The sequence below is a fragment of the Tenrec ecaudatus genome, chromosome 9 (genome assembly GCF_050624435.1).
Source record: "Tenrec ecaudatus isolate mTenEca1 chromosome 9, mTenEca1.hap1, whole genome shotgun sequence".
NCBI lineage: Eukaryota > Metazoa > Chordata > Mammalia > Afrosoricida > Tenrecidae > Tenrec > Tenrec ecaudatus.
In genome coordinates, this window is record NC_134538.1 from 161,634,506 (window position 1) to 161,641,042 (window position 6,537).

Below are 6,537 nucleotides of genomic sequence, written 5' to 3' on the forward strand. Positions count from 1 at the left end.
GCAGCTGGTGAAGACAGAGCTAGAAATGAAGCCCAGGCCTACCTCTCATTTAACAGCATGGTGTTCATCCGTGTATCCTAGTGGGACAGAACCTCACTGTGAGAATCATCACTGAAGAAGGTGGAAAATTTGGCCTCTGGAACAATTTCAAACAGCTCTTTTTTGTAGGGCTGAGAGGCTGGTATTAGGAGAGTAATGCAGATCTGTAGTTCCACTGCTTTAAACTAAAACTGCACACATTTATTTTCACCTGAATATTGGTTTTCCACAAAATCTTCAAATTCCAGTTAGCAAAATATTCAAGTCTCATTGCTAGCTTTCTGGTGCCCATCCAAATCCTCACTGAGTTTATTGAATAAGATGGGGACCTGCTAAGTTTTTATTCACGAAGCCCTGAAATTCAAGCCTCATCCAACTAGGCCCCCACGATGCCGATCAGTCCCTTGAGTACATTCTTGCTTCCTCTTGGAAAAGTGTTCAATGTCAGGACCAATGTGCTCAGGTGCTTTCCGACTCAAATATAGTACCAGGGGCTTCTGAAAGATCATAAACATTCCATCAACTTTGATTTCCTTTCTACCTGAAATATTTTGAAGCTCCCTTGTAAAATAGCCTCATATATGTGCATATATATCCAAATACATATAAACAGATATGCATGTATACCTGCATGTTATCCACACACATATAGAAATACATAATTGGGATAAAGTCCTCATACCGTCAAATAGACAGGTATGAAGTGAACAATTTATAGGTGGTCCATGTCTATGACCATGTTATCAGGAACGCAACAATGATCTAGATCCCCACAATGATCCCCACAACGCTATGGTCAGCCTCCAAACACAGGCTGTTCTCAAGAGGATCGTGATCGAGTTTGCTGCACGTGGACTTCACATCCGTAGGCTAATCGCATATGTACTCTTTATGCCTAGCTGCTTTTAATGCAGCATGGTGGTCTCAAGGCTCCTCCATATTGTTTTGCTGTGAATGCTGAATGGCAGTCCATGAATAGAGCATGTTTTCATCTTACTTTGAGCCTCAGTATTGTAAGTTTCGAGGATTGTAGACGTGGGCATATTATTAAGAGAACCATAGGAGAAGGCACTGTGCACCTAGTCCTCTCAGTGCTCGACGGGGACGCCTTCTACGAGTGCATGTTATAGCTCTTCCCATACGTATTACCTATAAGCTGTTCAATTTCCCTTATGCACAGATCTCAAGAATAAATCTCTTTTATCGTTCAGCAATAGATTCCTGATATAATAATTACCTTCAAACCCACCTTCTAATATTACATTTTTATTGTACCAATGTCTTTTCCTTCCAATCCCTCAAATGCATTTTGGAAGCACATGATTTTTCAGAAGTAAATGAGGAGACGAAATAGAATCATCTCAGCTGAAACGTACTGTGTAACCTCAGAGCCACAGGTAAAAAATGACATCATTTTGGAGGTTGCTCTGCATTTGATATAAAAAAAGGGGTTGGGGATTTTTGTCTGAAGGGTATTGTAAAAACCCAGTGAACTCAGCACCCTTTCCTACAGGACATAAGCATAATTGTTTTGGGTATCAGATGTTTTAATGACAAAATTTATATTTTTTGTAACTCGTGTGTTCAGTCCCTCTCAATACAGTTTACGGTATTTTAGGAAATGTCTCCCCCATTGGTGGCCCCTACCTTTTTGAAGGGCGACTCTGAACTGTGGGTATGAACCCTAACCCCCTGAGTGATCACCTGCGGATCATTGATCATAGAGCGTGGGGCGGCTTCCTGGACTTGCCAGAGCAGGAGTCCCCAAGCTTACTGACTTTCACCAAGAGAAACACACTCACTGGCAGTCCAGAGGCTCCTCCAAACCTGGACTCAATGCTCTGCAACAGAGCTGCTCCCTCTGAGGCTCCCGGGGGAGCATTCTCTGACGCTCCTAGCTCTCATGGGCTCCCTGATAGCTTGGTTTGGGATGGCATCATGCCATCTCAGCCTCGGTCTTCACCTGACCTCTTTCTCTTTGTCTTAGTTGCCTCTGCTCCTTGTCCCTGGGTGCAGCGAGGGCCCATCCAGATACACCAGGGTGACCTCATTTCATCATGCTTCCCTTAATTACAGCTGCAAAGGCCCTGTCCCCAAAGAAAGTCACAGTCACTGGTGTTGAGGGCATGGGTGTGTCTTTGGGGCAGCCATCCTTCGAACTGTGACACGGTCCCCCACACAGGACTTCCCATCGCATTCTAAATCTAATGGATCAGCATTTACAGGGAAGAATTTCCAGGCAACAGCATTCAGTGTCCTTTGATCAGGAAGTGAAAAACAAATCCACTCACACTTCTGCTAGCAAAGTAACCAGTCTGATCACATCCCGCTGCCCAGGACGTAGTCATACGGTGTGTCCTACTGGAAATGGGGCCGTGACACACAGGCTCTTCTTGGAGTCCAGGAGCCTGTGGTGCAGTGGGTTGGGCTGTTCCCTGTAAGTTCGCTTTTCAAACTCTGTCAGAGAAAAATGAGGCTGTCTGCTTTGTGAATGATTGCAGCTTCGGATCTCCTCTCTCCTGGAGAGTTGCTATGAGTTGGAATTGACTTGAGCGAGTGTGTGAAGGGTGTTCCTGTGCCCAGTTGAGATTCAGAAAGCCTATGAATCAGAGGAAGACTGGGGCTGGCTGGGGTTCATAATTAGCCATCTCTACCCCGTGCGCTTGTCACGTGTCATTTTGCCTTCCGAAATACTCTCAAGCTGTAGCGAAAGGTTGTCATCTGTTTCCACACCCATCTCCCCTTCGTCACTCATTCCAATTCTCCCCAGCATGAAGGGTGAACCGTTGAAGACTGCTAGCATTGCTGCATCCCTGAAAGATAACGTGTTTAAAGACACAAACGAGATCATTTAAAATGCCTGCAAGAAAGGTTACAGGAAATAATTGATTAAGCACAACAACGGGGCCCAATGATAGTTATATACATATAGGTGCCACTTTGGGCTGCTGACTCTCAGGTCAGCTGCTCCACAGGGGACCATTGCTCCAATAAAGGGTAACAGTCTCAGAAGGATCACATAGGATCACCATCAGTCAGAATCAACTCAGTGGCAATGGATCTGTTTTTTGGGACAGACATGCTGCTGCTATTGTTGTTAGGAGTTGTCCAGTGAGTCCGTCCGACGCATGGAGCTCCCGTGCACAACAGAGTGAGACACTGCCCCATCCGTGCCGTCCTCACCACTGTTCTTATGTTGGGTTCCATTGGTGCAGGCACCTTGCTGATCCTTCTGGTTGAGGGCCTTCAACTTTCTTGATGCTGGTGTCTCCGAACGTATGTCCTAAATACCTGAAGTGGAGCCTCGTCATCCTGGCCTTTAAGGAGCTTTTGGGCTGTCCTCCTTCCAAAACAGATTTGTGTCTTTTTTGGCAGTGTGCTTCACCAGCACCGCAATCTAATGCCATTCATTTTCTTCGGTTTCCTCATTCCATGTCCAACTTTCCCATGCCTATGAGGCGAAAGGAAATACCATGGCTTGGGTCTGGTGAACCTTAGACCTCAAAGTCACGACCTTGCTTTTTATCACGTTAAAGAGGTCAGCAGTTTAAGAAGTTTACACCAGTTCCAGTTCTCGTGGAGATCTGCCCGATGCAATGCTTCAATGGATCTCTTAATTGCGGCTTCCATGAGCACCAATTATGAATCCAAGCAAGATAAAACCTTGACAAGGCCAAGTTTGTTATTTGCTTATGATGATGCTACCTATTGGATCAGTCGTAAGGATTTCTGTTTTCTGTACATTGAGTTGTAATCCACACTGAAGGCTTTAGTACTTGATCTTCATCAGCAAGTGCTTCAAGTTCTTTTTAAATTATGTATTTGATCAATTTCAGATGGAAGACTTGGTTGAATTCTTCCATGTCTTCATCACTAGCTTTCATGATTGGTGCATAATCTTGAATACTTGTGGAACTGTTTGGACGTCCTTGCATGTTGCGAGACCATACTCTATCACAGACAGCAGTGTACTTTAAGAGAGACCTTGAAAGGTCTCTTTGGAGGGTGAATGCAACACCACCCCTCTTGATTTTGTCAGGCCTGTCATAGTAAACCATAGGATTTTCTGTTTCAAAATGGTTAATAGGAGGCCATGTCATTTCACTAATGCCGAGAGTATCAGTCTTCATTTTTAATGCCTTTCAGTTTTCCTAGATTCATGTTACGTTCTGAGTTCTAATGATCAATTGATGTTTGCAGCTGTTTCTTCGCATTTAAGTTGTGCCCCATCAGCAACTGAAGATCCCAAGACTTTACACCAGCAGGCTTAACTCCATTCACGTCATTATGGTTGCCTCTACATTGAGAAGGCAGCTCTACTCAGTCATGTTTTGAGTGCCTTCTGAACCGAGGGGCTCAATGTCTGGCACGACCCTGACAATGCTCTGCTTCTGTTCATTGGGTTTTCAGTACCGGAGCATTCCTCCAGGCTATCCACAGAGGAATCAGAGACTAATTTTTTTTCGAAGTGGACAGTCGATTTCTTCTTGTTTGATTGACACATATGTGTATGCAAATAAGTCTACTTGTAATCCCATACATTTTAATTTCACGTCCACAAAGTTCTTTAAGGAAAAGTTTCTGTTTTTTTGAAAGAAAATTGGGACTCTGAGGGGATTTTATATCTTGACCACCATAATTTATCTGGTCAGGAACAAACTGATATTGTAATCTAGATCTGACTACAATGCCAGAGCTACAAAGGACACATTTATTTACATTTTAAATGCTTATTCTGTTAATGAGCAGCCTCTTTAAAACACCACGATCTTCCTGGATTGATGCTGATTTTAAACATCCCACCTTTCTCTGAAGTGAATCAATTATAGATTTCAGGCAGATGACTCATAACAAAATGGGGAAGGAAGTATATGTTTTAGAATGTACTTTTCAATTCAAAATAATGAGATTTTTTTAAGTAAACATTTTTTGAGGAATCCATATATTTATTGATTTTGTTAATTTTGCTAAATATGAGATGCTAAAAATTGAAATCCAATCTCCCTCTGTTATCATGGAATGGAGAATAACTTTATTCCCTTATGAAATATTCACATTTTGCTCAATTCGCTGGAAATTAATATTGATTTGTCATCCTGAGGCCACTGGGACCGCATGCAAGTGTCAAGCAGCAGGCTGTCAGCCGAGCTGACAATTAAATCCCCCTTTCAACGGAGCTGTGGGGAGTTGAATCGGTTTATTGCAAATGGAAAAGAGATGGGGCTGCAGCCTGATGCCCAGAATGATTGAATCCTTTCTGGGTGAAGAGGTATTAAATAAGATGATTAACAAGAGCTCCTGCTCTTTATTTTATTTAATTTTACAGCATGATATACTTCCAGGGTGGGTGGCAGAAGTGGTACAATCAGCCATGTGATGGGTGGAACATGAGGAATTTTGACCAAAGGACAGACAGCCTGTGGTCCGTGGGTGGACAATCTAAATGTCCAGGTGAGCACAGGGCGCCCATTGCAACTTCCTGAAATACATATATTGTTACAAAGTTGATGTGGAGTCTATCCTGACTCAAGGTGGCCCTGAGGGGTGTTGGACTATCCCACAGGCTTTTCAATGACTGGTTGGCTGAGAGAAGAGGAGCAGGTGTTTCTTCAGAAACACCTCTGGGTGGATTCAAAGCTCCACCTTTATGTTAGCCACAGACTGCTTCCTGACATATTTCTGCCACACGGGACTCTCCTAGGAGCAGAGGAGTATAGAAAGAGCATTTCTTCAATGTGGGGTGGTAGATATAAGCCATTGAGAAGGTTCTGACTTCTCCTTGTCTTTCCATCTGCAGGTCCATCCAAGTAATGACCCATGAACACAGGTCAGCGGGCTGCCTCGGATACTGGGATATGGGAATGCCAGCCAAGCTGGTCTCCTCTGGAAACCACCAGTCTTAGGTTCTACTGGCAAATACATCATCGGCGAATGGAACAGAGAAACCGATGGCGGTAGAAAGAGCTGGAGAGTCCCACGGGCTGCCCAAAGAACACATCCATCTCTCTTGGAAGAAGTACAGGTAGGAAGCATGGACGGTGAGGCTTCTTCTCATGCACTCTGGATGTGTTGTCAGGAGAGGCCAGCCACTGGAGAAAAGCCAGGCGTGGCGCAGCGGCAGGGCAGTGAAAACGAGGAAGACCCTTGACGAGATGGTTGACACAGTGGCTGGCGATGGGCTCCAATATGACCCATGTGAGGGTGGCGCAGGGCCGGCGGGCAGTGCTTCCTTCTCTTCTACAGGGGCCACGGGCTTCGCGGTGCCTCACAACAGCGACAGTGTTTGATTCCTTTTTATGAAGTGTCTTTGTATGGAATCCGGACACCGACGTCGGACTGTTGTCTCTGGGATGCTCTTAGCCTTGCCCAGAGTCATTGCTTCTTGGATCCAGACAGAACAGTGCAACATGAAATGGATAGCTGACTCTTCTCCTCCCTCACACTCCATCACCATCTCATCCTGACCCAGGAGCACAGCCCTTCCCCCACATCTCCTTT